This window comes from Canis lupus, chromosome 24 (assembly GCF_011100685.1).
Source record: "Canis lupus familiaris isolate Mischka breed German Shepherd chromosome 24, alternate assembly UU_Cfam_GSD_1.0, whole genome shotgun sequence".
In the NCBI taxonomy this organism is placed as follows: Eukaryota; Metazoa; Chordata; class Mammalia; order Carnivora; family Canidae; genus Canis; species Canis lupus.
The window spans coordinates 44,339,954-44,355,581 of record NC_049245.1 but is presented as its reverse complement, the minus strand read 5'-3'; the positions used below and the strand labels follow the sequence as shown (position 1 = coordinate 44,355,581).

Here is a 15,628-nt window from a genome sequence, read left to right as displayed (position 1 = left end):
GAAGGACCACTGAGGTAGGGATGGGGTGAGGGAGGGACTTGTGTGTGTGTGTAGGAGGGGGGGAGAGACTCCCAGAGGGGTGGGGGTGGGGCTCTCAAAGGTGAGAAAGATGAAGAGAGGAGGGGGGTGAGGCGGAGGGCCGCCAAACGTACCAGATATGGTTATGAACACAAGACCTTTTTAATTTCTTGGTATCCCAAGTCCGTGCGCAGAGGATCTTACCTTTGATCCTCTCTGCCCCCAGCTAAAGCTGCTTGAAAAGATTCACATGCAAACATTTACATATTTCACAAGTCAGAGTCACATTTTTACCACGTTTCGTCCACATACTTAAAATACACTGGAAACATTTTTAAAATGTTTTTATTTTAATTGCATTTCGAGGACAAGACAGCATTCCACTCCCAACGCATAACACTCTTTTTAAACCAAGCCCCTCCTCCTGTACTCTTTGTAATAGCGTAAATGATTGGCTTACCTCGGGCTCTTCCCTAGGAAAAAAATTATTTCATATTTTTTAAACACAGCCACGCCCACCCTCTTGGAACCAGCCCCGTGTAGGTTTGGATCCAGACCTGCCTGTGGCAGATTAAGTGAGGTGTTGCTTTTTAAATTTTTTTCCCCCTCCTCCCTCCATCCCCCCACCAGGTGAGCTGAGTGTGTGCAGAATACTGAACTTCTGTGTGCAGCCCCGGCGCCCCAGATACCTGAGTGTCTGGTTTTTCAACCGTAAAGGCGGGAGGGTTTGGCGAACGAATGAGAAGTGAGGAAACGCTTAGCGCAAAGGGAAAAAAGAGAGAAAGACATACAGAAAAAAGGTTATGGAGGCCGACGAGGGGTGGCCGCCTCTCCCCCGCGCCAGGGACCCAACACGCTCCCCGAGACGTCCCTCCACCTTCTCCTCCGCATTCTTCGCGCCGCCCGCTGCAGAGCGCCAGCGCACAGGTACCACCAGAGTGTGCAAACACGGAAAGTTTTTGCCCGCGCCAAGGCGCAAAACACAAGACAGCCCGTTCCCCGGTACGAGTACACAGTCGGCGGGTAACCTGGGGGTGCCAGGGACGGGGTCGGGGGCACTTGAGCGGATCATGCACAGGCGGACACAATAAAGACACCAACACACACCAACGAGAAGCTGTCTGACCCAAGCAGCAGTGCCAGGCGAGGCGGGGGCGCACCTTCCCCAACGACCCCAGCCCACCGCGGCCCCAACCGGCCTAGCCTGGGGAGCCCCGGGGCCCCTCCCCGGCAGTTCCTGGCTCACCTGAACCCCCGCCTTCCTTGCCGGCCCCCACCCCTGGGCTCGGGGGCATCTTACGGTCGCTGGCGCTGGCTTGTCCAGCCGGAAACGACCCTCAGTGTTGCTCGGCACCACTTTTCTCCCTGGAGGGCACATACTTCGGCCACCCAAGCCCAACCGAGGCCCCCTCCCGCTCCCAGGGCAAAGTTGGGGCCCCTCACTGGAACTTTCTCGCAGTGTCTTCCCGCCTGGGCCTGGACCCCCTCCTCCCGCTGCCAGGCCCTGAGCTCCACCGGGCAGCCCTGCCACCCGCGCCCGGGGCCCCCCGGCGGCCCTGCTCCCCGCGGGCAGAGTCCGCCGCATTACCTAGAAGCAGCAGGCGGTGCGTACACATGTACCCCATCTTTTCTTCCTGGAGTTGCTTGTCGATGAGCTTGCTGCGTTTCTTCTCTGCGCGCTTCTGGGCGCGCTTCTCCAGGGCTTCCTTGCGCATCTGTCTGCGCTTCTCCGCCAGAGGAATCTTCTTGACCTTGGGGCTGTGCGCGGCTTTGGGCTGGGGGCTCTCAGCTCGGCCGAAGCAGCCCCCGAAGGCCTGCATGAGGAAGTTGCGGAGCAAGTTGCGCCGGGGCTTTCGGCGGCGGCGGTTTCGCCGGGGCTGCAGCCAGCGGCGGCATCCGGAGGTCCCATCGTCGGACTCATCGCTGCTGTGGTCGTCGTCGCTGCTGACCGACCCCTCGTCGTCGTCGCGGCTGCGGCCAGACCTGCCCCGCCAGGCAAATGCGCGAGGAGGCTGCGGAGTAGGCGGATCGGCAGCCTGGATCTCGGGGCTGGGGGGTCTGAGGAAGCGGAGCTTGGGTCGGGCTCCAGACGCAGGGGCGGCAGGGGCGGCAGGGGCGGCAGGGGCGGCCCGGGAGGCAGGAGCGGCCCGGGTGGCAGGAGCGGCTGCCCCGGCGGCAGGAGCTGCCCGGGCGGCAGGAGCGGCTGCCCCGGCGGCTGGAGCGTCAGGGGCGGCTGGAGCGTCAGGGGCGGCAGCGGCTGCCCCGGCGGCTGGAGCGTCAGGGGCGGCAGCGGCTGCCCCGGCGGCTGGAGAAGCAGGCTTGGCCCGGGCGGCAGGGGCTCCGTCCCCCGGAGAGGAGACTTTTCCTCCCTCCGCAGCAGCGGCGGCCGAGCCTCCTTCCATCTCGGCTGCTTCTCCCTCAACTGGGGGTCTCTCTCCCTCTGCTCGCGCTCTCTTAACTGGGGCTCGGGAGACCTCGATGGGCGGGCCGTCAAGCGCGATTGGGGGGCTGTCCATGTTGACGGGAGCGTCGTCGACCCCAACGGGGGCGCTGCCAATCTCGAGCGGGGGTCCGGAGATCTCCATCGGGGGGCTGTCGCCCGCGAAGTGTGGAGGAGGTCTGACAGCCTCTCGGGATGGGCTGCCGATGGCGCCTGGGACCCAGAGGGGGGGCTCGTTCGCGGCGGGAGCGAGGAGGACCGCACTCGGGACCGCGGCTGCCGCGGACTCGCCGCCGCCGCCGCCGTCGATTTGTGGGATAGCTCGGGGGAGCCCGGGGGGTGGGCTGTCGTCCCCGAAGGCTGCTCCATCAAACTCAAATGGCATAGCCTCCTCAGGGGGAGGGCTCCGGTCTCCTCTGAAGCCTGCGTTTGCAGGTTTGAGAGCCCGGGGCTCCTGGGGAGGGGTGGTATAGACCCCTGCACCTGGGCCTCCTGGAGCCAGGTCTGAGACCTGCAGGGGAGGCTGGTTGCAACCTCCCTGTGCAGGCTGCTCAAACTCAAAGGGCATGGCTTCCTCAGGTGGAGGGCTGTAGCCTCCCAGGCCTGGTCTGGCATCATCGAAGGCTCCGGGCTCCATGAGCGATGGGCGGGAGACCTGAAGGCCTGCATGGGCCCCAGTGGTGTCTCCAGGCTGCTCCGGGGTAGGCCAGAAGCCTCCTGAGCTGGGCTGCTCGACCTCGAAGGGCATGGCTTCCTCAGGTGGTGGGCTGTAGGCTCCATGGGCTCCGGCTTCCTTGACGGTCTCGCCCAGGTCTTGGAAGTTGGGCCTGGAGACTTCTGGGGGTCCACAGGCCTCGCCTTCAGTCTCGACGGGGACGGGCTCGCTGTGAGGCGGTTGGGTCTCCATCTCTTCGGCTGCGCCAGGCCCAGGACTGGGGGCAGCTGCCCCTGGGGCCTCCAAAGATGGTTGCTCGGGCTGTTCCCCGAGTTCAAGGGGGATATCGCGTTGTCCTGACATATTATTGCCGTCGAGGCAGTTGCGCACGCCCATAACACGGTGGCGGCCTCTTAAAATAAACTTGGGGCCCCGTAACACGGAGCACCCAACCGAACTAGGGTGAAAAAATTTTTTTTCAAAAAAATTCAAAGTAGTGGCTGGAAAGTTCTCCAACCTCACTTTTCAACCCCCTTGAGGTCTGGGGGTTCAGGGCCTCAAACCCAAGATGGTGGCGGAAGCAACTCTACCGTTGCTGGTGGAGTCTTGGTCCTTCCTGGCCACTTTTTATCCCCTCAGGCTGGCCCCTGGCCACCCCCCCACCCCTTGGCCTGTCCTTGTCCCCTCCTCTCTCTCTCTCTCTCTCTCTCTCTCTCTCTCTCTCTCTCCCTCTCTTTCTATCTCTGCTCCAGGCCAGCCCCGCCTGCTTGGATCTGAGGAGCGTGCCGATTCGGTCCGAAAATCGCTCGTAGTGTTCGCTCGCTGCCACCAGAGGACGCCGGCCCCGGGCCGAGGCGGCTCCGGGAGCCGGATCCTGGAGCCGGCAGCCCCGGACTTTGGGTAAGGGGGCTGAGGAGCGCAGGCCTCGCAGGGATGTTTTGGCTCCTTCCACTCCTCTCCCTGACTGATTTGGAGTCTTTCTCCTCTCTTATCCCCTGGCCAGAGAGAGAGAGAGCTCTCCTGCGTTGCGGGACACGTGACGCAAGACGTGGGCCCCGGGCTGCTCGAGCGCAGGAGCTGAAACCCTCCCTCCCAGACCTAAATGACTCTCCTTGGGGGGAGGGGGGAACTGCAGGAGGGTTTCATCACCCCAGGATACCCCTGCACCCCTGAGCCGCAGCCCCCAGACCCGGGCAGCCCCCCACCTTAAGCTCCAAGTCCGGAGTGTGAGGCTTTGGGCGCGTGGGAAGGGGGCGCGGTGCGCGCGGGGATGCGACAGGTGGTCGTGAGCCCACCGGCGCAGCGGACCGCAGGCGAGGGGCAAGGGGCTGCGGTGTGTGCGCACATAATTTGTTTTTAAAATGCCTTGGGGTACTTTCCGCCGCTTCTGCAGCTTTTGTCTGCCGGCTCGCCGAGGCTGGCTCCCCGTAAAGCACTTCAATGTCCCCCATCCCCACCACACTCTGGGGGTCCTCGCAGCAGTGTAGGGTGGCGCGGGGCAAGGGTCTCCCCTGGTTATGTATGATGATGCAGAGGAATTAAGAGGGTCTTGGGCGCGCCCCACGGAGACCCTCCAAGCGGTAGTCGCCCGGCACAGAACTGGGGGGCGCGGGACGCACAAGGAGACCCCATCCCGTGCAGGCCTCAGAGTTCCGGGGGTCCCACTGTTCTGGGGGAAGGGCGAAGGGGATTTCAGCGGGGATTTACGGCCGGCTTAGCGTGGTCTCAGAGACCGGACAGCCCCTGTGCGCACCGAACCCGAAGACAGACAACCGTGCCGCGCCTGCGGCAGCGGCTACAACGTGCCGCTTATCTGCCTCGGATGCCGGCTGCAGGGTCGGTGGGTCAGCGGCCCCAGTCCCTCTCCGGCCCCCTTCCAGCCCCTCTCCCTTCGCTACGGGTATCCCAGGGCACCGCTCCACTTTTCCACCGCTGGAGCCCTCAGAGGCGGCACTGAGCCCGGCCGCAAGTCCGCCGGCCGCCTGGCTGCGCTCCGGTCGCCGAAGCTCGCGGGGGGCTTGGAGCCTGCTGGGGAGAATGCCAGCCCTCTAGGTGGGCTTGGTGCGCGCGCACTGCTCTGGGTCCGGGGGCTGGGGTCTGCCGAGGGATTGGGGCCACGGGAAAAAATTACTGCTTGCGGATCACGTACGATCCGGGACACGGGCATGAGGTCTGTCTCGCCAGCGGGTGAAGCGGACCTGCGAGCCACCTTTAGGTGCAGGGCATCGGGCACGGGGCGGGTGGTCGCCTGGCGGGCGGGCGCGCGAGACCGCAGGCTGAGTGTCGCCAGGGGTGGGCTGCGGCGAGCGGGAGCACCGCTTGGATCGCTGTATCTACGAGCCGCCGGTGGGTGAACCACGCACCGCTCAGTCTCGTTAAGTCGAACGCATCCCTCTTAGAACGATGGGACCACAGCCACGGCGCACCACTGCCCCGCATCCGCCATCCACGTGGCCGTGCTGCAGAGGAGAGCTGACAAAGTCGGACTCTGGGCAACGCGTGGGGTCCCCCAAAGGCGCATCATGTCAGGTCGGCGGGTCTACACACGTGGAAACGCCAACACTGAACTTTGGCTCAAACTTTGCCCAACTATCCCCACGCGCCAGGGCTCAGCCGTTTGAGCATCCACTGAATGGGCCAACTGGGTCGCGACCGTCAACTCACTCCCCTCCGACCCCAGCGCGGGGTCAGCCATTGGGCTGGGGTCACGCCAATCAAGGTTGCCTGGCGAATGAGCAGGGGGCGTCGGACCGGAAACCGGATATGAAGGGGAGGTCCAATAGGGGGCGCCGCGTTGGAACGCCCCAAGAGGTTGTGCTGCTGGGGTGGTTGGAAGCGGTTGGTGGGCGTGCGTATGGCGGCCAGGCCTGGGACGCCACGAGGCTCACTGGCGCCGTGGGGTCACTCTTCCCAAAGCCACAAGTCGCCAAGGCTGGAAGGGAAGGTCTGGGCCTACCAGGAGACAACCCTAGGGCTCGATGGGCAAACCCACCCTCCCGAGGGGACCGCCGATGAGGCCAGGCGAGGAGGAAGAAAATGTCTAGGGCCTGTTGGTAGAGGGCCAAGGCCCTGATGCACAGGAGGGGCCCAGACGCCTAAGGACCTGAGGCCCTGGGATGCTGCGCCCTGCCGAGCTAGAAGGTCAGTAGACATTGGGGTCTGCAGCCCCAAAGGGACGGTGTGCCCCCCCTCTCTCCTCAAGCACTGCTCATCAAGGAACGGGTACAGGGTCTCTTTGTTTGACATCCTCATGGGCATGGGGGACCTTTTTGTTCAACACTCTTTGGTATGTTGGTCCTTTACCTGGAGAACACATGCGTTGAGGGGATAAAGGCTGGGTAGATACCAGACCTCCATCCTAAAGGAGCAGGAACATAAAAATGAAAGATGACTCCTGGGGGTGGGGGTGGAGGACTCTTGGAAGTCTTGATGGGGAACATGGTGGCGGTTCAGATGGGCTTGCATGGATGGGTAGGGCCGCCGCCTACAATTGGGAGGAATGGGAAGAATGGGAGGAATGGGAGGAATGGGAGGAATGGAAGTAATGGGAGATGTGGGCCTACCCTTAACAAAGACCCAATTGGGGGAAGCGAGGGACTCCATGTGGAGTCCTGGGAGGGGCACTGGGAGTGAAAGCAGGACCAACTGGATGGGATCTCTCTGGGCATACTAGGAAACTCTAGGACAAGCACTTTTGAGGCTGTTTTAGTAGGAAATGGAGATGTTGAGTGTTTTTTGTCCTGCGAGTGAGGCTTTGAGCCTAGTTTTAGTAAAGATGGAGGTGGTGTGGAGGATAATCCTGATGGAGCGAACATAGGAAGCTGTGGCTGGTCATGACCTTTAAGATGTGGAGAACCACATGCATGGAAGGAAGCAGGAAGGCTGAAGGAAGGGCCTCTAGAGGGATCCAAAGGGCCCTCTAGCAGCTTCTGTGACAGAACATCACCAAAGGTGGAGAAGCCAAAGTATGGCACTTGGATGATGGGACACAAGTGACACAGGGAAGCCCAGAGGATCTGGGGAGGAGTTGGGTGGTAGCGGAGCCCATTTGGTTTTAGACTGGGCAGAGGTGAAGGAAGGGTGGGCAATTGGGAAGGAGTTTTTCACGGCCTATTATTTAAGAGGGCGGGTCTGGTTTAGAAGGAAGGTACAGACCCCAAGTTCAAAGTCACAACCATCCTTCTAGGGTATGAGATCACTGGATCAGAGACTACCCCAAAGGGGAGGAATACATTGGGTGATAGGAACACAGAAAAGAAAAGGAAAGATGTCTCGGAAGAGAGCAGTGGGCTAGGACAGGACTAGTGGGGGTACGCTGGAGGTGGTGGTAGGCTGGAGGTGGTGGTGGTGGGGTGGGAATCTTAAGAATCGCTCAGAGTGCCTCAGGGAGATTGGGGTTTCCGAGCCCCTGCATGGTTCACATCAGGGCCAGCTGATTCTCTGCTGTGGACTGTCCTGGGCGCTTGAGGGTGTTAGCAGCATCCCTGGCCTCTACCCACTAGATGCCAGTAGCAGCCCCTTAGTTGTAGCAACCAAAAATGTCTGTAGATTTTGCCAAATGTCCTCTGGGGGGCAAAACCGCCCCCGGATGAAACCATGGCTGGAGGCTGAGAAAAGACCCTTAGACCTGAGTAGGAATCATCTTAATTTAAAGGTAAATTGGGACTGCGAAGAAGAAAAACCCCACTATTTAACTCCAGTGTTCCCCATTTTGTCTACTTTTACTTATTTACTTATTTATTTTCTGTAGGCATTGGCCACCAGAGTCTAAAAACCCCAAATCACTTATGTGAGGGGGTTCAAAGCAGAAACCATCACAGATGAGCAGTGGGACCTGGGACACCTCAGAAGTACAGCCAGATGTTTGAGGAGCTGGCTGAAAGGCAGCTGGTGCACCTGGCAACAGGGACCTGAGGAGCCCGGTGTGGTGAGCACTGGGGGCAATGAGTGGGAGGGTTGTCTGGGGGCTGCTGTGATTGGTGGGGCTGTCTGGTCAGCCCACCAAGGACTTGGCAAGCTTTCCGGCTCAAGACAGAAATGTGGCCTTGCCCTGGATGGAGATGGCCAGTTACAGGTGTGGTGGGCAGCCTAGTCCAGATTTCCACTTCTGGATGATTTCTATCAGGGAAAGAGGCCACTATTTGACAGGAAGAATCAGGAACGAGGAAGGCAAGTGGGTTAATGAGTTCACGCGGATGACAGGAAGAGGCAAGATGGGCTAGTCGGGGTGCCTGAGAGGAGGGGGAGTTGAGGTGAAGGGCAGAAGCTATGTGCCAGGGTCTGGGCCCTGTTCCCACAGGGAGTGCGGCAAGATGGTATACCCGTCAGGGAAGGGAAGGATTGGCTGTCAAAGTCTAGGCGAAGGTTTCTGGGAAATTGTGTATCTTTAGCTACTTAAAAAGAATATGTCTTCTACACTACAATGGAGAAAGGAACAGCAGACACCACTCATGGTTCAGTAAAAGTGCGTTTCTGAGGATGGTCGGCCTGTTCGCCAAATGGCAGGTGCCTTAGGTGGACTATCTGCTGGCTTTTTGCAAATGAGTAATTCCCAATAGAAAGAAGGTATTTCTGCACTGTTGGCTCTCCCAGCAGCACCCTTGCCATCTGCAGGGACGTGGCCCCCTTCCTTGGTGACCCCGTGTGGTGCCCTAGGCTTCCCAAACTCAATCTTCCTGCTCTGTTGATGCTGCCCCACTAGCACGCACTGCAGTCAGCAAACGGCCACTGGGATACTTAGATTTGGGGGATTCTTATTCATTGCCTAAAGCACCAGACACATCCAAGTTTTTAAGTAGCTGCCTGTCAATTTTCTTCCTTAGTTCATCCCTGTATCCAAGAAAGAAAAAGCAAAGCAGACAGAGAAGGGGATGGTCGAGAGGGAAGAGAGCAGAAACCTAGGAAAAACCTTCTTTTTCTGGCAGTAGCATTTCGTCCTAGCCTGTGGTGGGGGTGGGGGCCATTTGCACAAGAGCTGGCTCCGCAGACCACCTCTGTCACTTGTTGTCAGTGGCTTGCTTTCAAAGGAGGAAAAGGAGAATCTTTGTACCAGTTGTGGGGGGGAGGGGGACAGAAAGGAGAGAACCTGGGAAGAGAATTCAGGCAACTATTCCGTTTCTCAACCTCCCAGTGACAAATGTTTTTTGAGTGCTGACTGAGTAGCCATAAGACTTTGAAGCTGTTCAGTTAATTACTGTTCAATTAAGACTTGCTGTGCCCATCCTTCTACCTTCCAGCATCTCCTCTGCCAGCCTTGGCCGGTGGAGGCAGCAGCAGCCTACTGCTGTCGGCAGAAGGGTCTGCGTGACCAGGCTGTTTCAGGCAAATGCCAGCTGAAGAGAAAATGCCTCAAATGGAGGTTAGGAGCAGGTGCAGGGCTGATCTACTCCATATGCTCAGATTAAAAAGCCCCGTGCTGGAGCCCTGGGGGCTGAGGGTCTCCTACCAGGAATTCAGACCCCTTCATTCAGCTCACTTGCTAAACTCAGCAGCCCTCCACTTGGAAGGGCTACCCGTTCCTGCTGCAGCCAGGCACATGACTGTCCCCTGACCACTCGCGCTGGTATGGTGGGTCCATGCCTTCTGGACAGTTGCTGGGCCTGGGCTGTGGACTCCTCCTTTAAGCTAGCCAATGATGCAGCAGAGAACCTGGAGGGGAGTGGCCATTCCAGAAAAGATGAACAGTGCCCCGAGAAGGGGGACTAAAAGGGGGGGAGAAGTGGGGAGGGGGGGGCGCAAGAAGGGCAAGAGGGAATCTCAGAAGAGAAATTCGGCTTTAGTGGAAGCTCTGTTTAAGATTTCAGTAATCATGGTGGAAACTCCAGGCACCCTGGGGGCGGCCGGGCACCATAATTTGAATGTAAGGGGAATGGTGTATTTCATGTTTGCGCCTGGCCTCAATTTCCCAGAGCGCATCCTCCTCCTGAGCTCAGATACAGACAGCAACATAAGCCAGGGCACTCAGAGCCGCCTCTCGCCGGGGTGGGGTGGGAGGAGAAACTGGTTGTCTTCAGCTGGCGGCAGTCCTTGGCCAGTTTGAGAGTTGGGGCCTCTCCTTGAACTGAAATCCAAGATTTAGCATTTAAACTCTAAAAACAGTATTTCCTAGGTTTTAAATCTTTCTGTTGGGCGGATGCCGTTGGGGCAAATACACAAAAACCCCCGCTGCACCTATGAAATTGAAATTTCTGGCCTTCCGTGTGCCTAATCTGTAGTCCCCAGGGTGCTCTTCTACAGCAGGTGTGGCTATTAAAAATGCTCTTCCTGACGTTACTTCTGCTGCCACCAGATTTTTGAAGATGGCCATGAAGTCTCCCCTAAACCTTTTTCTCCCTGAATCTCTATTTCTTCATAAGAATCTAAATAGCCCTAATATTACGGGCTCTGTGACTCCTAGTTCCAGATAGTATCTTCTCTTCCTTTTCCAGTGTTCTTGTCTTTGTCTTCCAGTATTTTCTGTGATTCCCCCCAAACACTCCTTTCCCTCTGTTCTCAACTCTTCCTGCACATTACAGATACCACGTACCATCTGTGCATGTAGTCTAGTCTTACCCTGGCGTTTCTGATGGCCATGCCCCTCTGTTCATCTGCAGCATGCTCGCCCTAAAATAAGCTCATAGAGTAAAAAATAGGCCCTGTCCACAGGCGAAGCCAGGAAGGCAGCCTCCCCAATTCTACCTTGCAATAGGGAGTTTGCCGCCGTCGGCAGTGGCAAGGGAGTGTGCGTGCGTGCGTGTGTGTGTGTGTGTGTGTGTGTGGTGGGGGGGGGGTGCCATGGCGCCAGCTCCTCTTGGATGTCCTGCCTTACTGGCTGAGCGCTGTCAACAGGTGACGGTAGCCCTGCACTGCAGACTCTTGGCCTTGGGGAGAATCTAAGTCAGTAGGCTGTTCACTCTGGCTCCTCTGCTCTGAATTAGCTAGGACCTAGCACCAGGACCAGTGCCAAGGGATGTGGAGCTGGGAGTGGGAGGTAAGATTTTTAAAAAGGGAAAACCAAACAGCAAAAATTTACCTTATATGTAGCCTTGTGATATATAGCCAAAACAAAACAAAAATGGGATGTTAAATCATTGATTTGACTGTTTTTTTTTTTTTTTCATTTGCATTGTTATCCCACGCATTTGCAACAGGGGGAAATTGGTTTAGGAGGAAATGCAAAAAAAAAAAAAAAAATCTTAGCTCTCACAAGGTCTTGCAGTATAGAAACAGATACATCTCTAGAACTGTGGTATTAAAATTTCATGGGAGGAGCAATTAAGAAAAAAAGTCTGAAAAAGCTCCTGGGAGGGAAGGGTAATAGAAACAAAGGCCGAGGATGCTGGTTATCCAAACTCACTGCAGCCTCCGAGCCATGTTTGCAGGTCTGGCCTAATCAGGACACTTACAAGTGTTACCAAATAATATATTCAACACTTGTGGTCGGTTAGCTAACGTTGCTGTCAGACTGCTTGGTCCCAGAGCTGTGAGCATCTCCAGGCTGCAGTACTCAGTGCAATGCTGGCTTCAGGCTGCCTGCTCCCACTCAGAAAAGCTTGTTTTCGCACACCATCAGGGAGAGGTGAGGGAAACGGGCACACAGAAGACACACGCTATAGATCTGCTCAAGGATGGCCAGTTCCCCTTCCCCCCAGGCTAGTAACAAGACACAGTGGAATTCTGTATTCTCTAACTTGCCTTTTTAAATTTTTTTTTTGCCACCCATTCAAAAAGACTGGATAAAATGGAAATTGGAACAACACAAAACAGATTTCTTCACAACTGGTGCTTTTTATTTGATTAACCTTGAAAACCTTTTTTTGTTCCATTAGTGTTAAAATCATGGGTAGAGTCAAATTGGGTAACCCTGGGCTTAATCAACCTGCAAGCATTTGGAGCTGAAGGGAATGATGGGAACATACTTCATTTTCATTGAAGAAGTGGAGGCAGTGAGGTGCTGGGTCTGACCCAAGGCCACTGGGCAGGACGAGGCCTAGAAGATTCTTAGGTCCTGCTGTCCATCCCTGGGGCATCCAGACTTAGGAAATAGTCATTAATGTCAAAACCCCGGAGAGCAGGACGAGGGATTCCATCCCCCATTCTGGAACATGAGGATTAAAGATGGAATTTGAGGACCTCATCCCTTTTGCTGGGCAATGTCTAAGAGAAGGGCAGCACTGGGGCTGGCATATGACATCACTCGCCTCTGGAAGCTTAATTTGATTTTAGTAATTTGTTTTTTTGTTATAGGTCACCTTTCTGTTAAGATACATACTTTCCCCAACGCCATGGTTTCTGCTCAGTTTCCTCTCAATAGCTTCCCTCTGCATGAGGAGCTGTGATAACACAGGTAAATTAAGTAAAATCCATTCAGATTATTAAAACAAAGGAAAAGACCTCATTCTTACCCACGCTGAAGTTTCAGCTCCCTCATGAAATCTTCAATCCCAGCTGCTAGAAGTGAAGGCTAAAGAGTAAAGGGCTGTAAGCATTTCCAGGGGGGTGAAAAAACAGCCTCTAGCGAATTATAGAAACATCCTCCTAAAACAGTTCCAAACTTTAAAATTCCCAGTTCTTGAATTCTGATAAACATAAAAGTTTAGTTTGCCAAACTTTAGTAAAAGTAAACCTACACCAGCTGGCTGACAGCACACAATATTTGAACACTGCTATGACTTTCCAACTCAAAAAGTTCAGTTATAAGAAGACCTTTGTCCAAGAAAAAGCAAATTTCTAGTAAGTAAATGATTAATGTAGTAAAGGAAAATCCTAAATGCCAGAGCACACCATCACCTTTAACTAGCTTTATTCTCCTCCCCCTCTCCACATGAGATACTACAACCAGCTAGTAAATCACTTATGTGGTCAACTAGAAAGTCTGGTTTGGTTGTGGTGTGTTTTTTTTTTTTTTTTTTTCTTGAGTGAATTTCCTCACCAGACACACCCCACCTAAATTGAAAGGGCAAGTGAGCCCATTCAAATGCTAACCCCAATTTCGCAGGGTGAGACAAAGGGCCAGTTTGGAGACTAGTGAGTTGGGAATGCTTGGGAGAACTTGCCAGAAATGCCTCTGGGGATTAAAAAAAAAAAAAAAAAAGCAGTGTAGCACCAGTGTCTCAGGTAGAGAGAGGGTTTGAAGTGTCTATGAAGTAAAATCCCATCCTTGGGTGGGTCCAGGGCACTTCCTAGGAGTTTGGCATAGAAACTGAGTTTCCTCAGTTATTCTGTAGAGTCCCCAAAGGCTTTTCCACTCTGGAATGGGGGTGGAGGGAAAGGGTAGAGAGAGGGGGTGGAGGGGGATGGAGAGTGGGGGAAGGGTGGGGGAAGGGAGCTGAGTGGCGCAGGGGGTGGGGGTAGGCAACTGACTTTCACAATCAGGTAGTTTATATGGAAGAGTGCGTCTAAAATAGGGCCAACTATTTGTGCGTTCTTAGATGGGGACCACCCCCTCCCCAACAATGATCTTGGTGTATTTCTTCCAATTAAGAAGCAAGCCTCCCAATATGGGGGTTCTGCTTAAAAGCAGACCAAGGTTGGCGTGAATGGTGTGTGCTTAGGCACTGAGGACTTCTTAAACTTGTTTATTCTTCCTGCAACAAGGCAAGATGCTAATTTCTCTACTGAAAAACCTAGCTCTGCAGGGGCCCCCCCTCCCCCAAGCTGGGAAGGGAGCTCCCACCCGGAAAAGCACGCCAAAAGAAGCCACCCAAACCCTGGCTTCTGTCGCACATTCACTAGACACCTTTTACTTGAACTCAGGCTGGTAAGACGTCCCCAGAGGAAAAACAACACTTATGCCACAGAAAGGAACCACAGCCATCACTGTTTACCCAGACTAGAAATTCCAACTTTGGGGAGCTCCATTCCACTTAGGCAATTTCACACATTTAAGCCAAAGGCAGGGCACTCCTGGCCCTGCGGCAAGTCCTCAGGAGCCTAAGACTTCTGACACTTGTCCGCTGCCCAAGGAAGCCTCTGCTCATCAAGAGCCTCCTGGGTCCTTCCTAGTGAAGACCTGTCCTTCCCAGTTAAGACCTTAAAGGCATCCAACGGTAGTTAGTCAGCGCCGCAGCCGGCGAACTAAGTTGGGGGCACCGTCGCGGTTCCTATGGAGGAGACCTGGAAGGAAGACCGTGGCAAGTGTGTGCCTTCTGGCTTCACCCCTGATCCTTTACTTGAGTCTATAAAACCCGACCGATCTTATCTTTTCAAGCCTCAAAACGCGCCCCCCCCCAATCTCATCATTCCCATCAGACTAGCTCAAACCGGCGCAAACCAAGACGCGCGCACCACGAAAAGATCAATTGCCACATCAGGTGGGGTTTGTAAAATCTATTTCACTCTATCCGTCTTCTCCAGGGTCGGCAGTAAGGCACACTTTACGCACTGAAGACGCGTTACGGACCGCCGCGGTTTCTGTCCTCTGGCCACAGGACGGCTTCACCTCCAGGTTACAGATACCAAACTTAGCTCCACCCGAGCTGCAAATGGCCGGTGCGCCGCCTCCCCTCCCCGAGGCTGCCCAAGCCGCCGGCCCCTGCCCCCTCTCGACCGGTCGCCCAAGGACTTGCGTCCGATCCAACACCCTTCCCCAGCTCGGCGGTGCCGCGCGGTTTGGGGACGCGGTGTAGGGTATCCCGGTGAAAGATGCCATCCCCTCTCCAGCCCCGTTTCTTGTGCCGCTTTACCTTTCCTCCCGGCACCGCCTCGCGGGCCGCTTAGCCCCGCTCCCATCCCCAGGACCTTGCGCAAACAGCCCCAGACCTCTCCAGCCAAGCTGCACCCGGCCCCGCCGCCAGATCAGCTGCGCCAAAACGCTTTAGCGATGCCCCGACGTGACCAAACCCGCGCCACCCACCCCGGTAGCCTGTAGGGGCACCCCGTAAGACTCCCGTACCTTCTCTGCCAGCCCTCCAGGTACGCGTGAGTCGCGGGGAGCTGCCGGCCGCCCTGGAGAGGTCGGCTCCGGAGCGCGCGGGCAGGTGCGCACGCTCCTTGCGGCGGGCTCCGGCCCCACGCGCGCCGGCGGGCGGCGGCGGCAGCCAGGACTGGCGCACGGCCGCGGGGAGCACTGGCGCCGAGGTCCCGCGGCTCCAGACTGGCAGCGCTGGGACCCGGGCTCCGGGCTCCCGGCTCCGGGCGCCTTAAAGCGCGGCGCGCGACTTTTCCCGGAGCCGCCAGTCCCCGGAGTTGCCCAATCCCAGCGCGGTTACTCTCCGCACGTTGCAACAGTGTCGCTACAGCGCGGCGGCTCTCCCCGGCCAAAGTTGGCGCGCGCACCTCAGAACCACGTTTCGGGCGCCTGCCGAGGCCACCTGGTCGGAGACTAGTGTTTAGTTAGAAAAAAAGTGTGTAAAACAGGTGACTTACCTGTGCCTTGTGGGTGTGCAGCTCGAAACCCGGGGCGCGCCGGGGCTTCCGCCGGCGTCCTGGACCCCAGCTCGGAGACCTCAGGCTGTCTCCAGCGGAGCGCGCGGAGCGCCCCGTCGTCCAACAGCCCCTCGGCCACCTGGGCGCTCCCGGCGCCCCGAGGAGCCCTC

At 56.6% G+C, this 15,628-nt stretch overlaps 1 long non-coding RNA gene across 4 annotated transcripts in view; it reads left to right on the top strand.

The window, feature by feature from the left end:
* Window positions 1-5,441: 5,441 nt before the first annotated feature.
* Window positions 5,442-15,628, top strand: part of LOC102153173 — a 34,059-nt gene continuing 23,872 nt past the window's right edge. Inside the window, exons 1-4 of one of the 4 annotated variants that reach the window (XR_005378063.1) lie at window positions 5,442-6,254; window positions 7,864-8,040; window positions 12,339-12,438; window positions 14,448-14,582. This is a non-coding gene — a long non-coding RNA (uncharacterized LOC102153173). The remainder of the gene's footprint in view (window positions 6,255-7,863; window positions 8,041-12,338; window positions 12,439-14,447; window positions 14,583-15,628) is intronic. The other 3 variants (XR_005378062.1, XR_005378064.1, XR_005378061.1) reach the window with 3 other exon arrangements.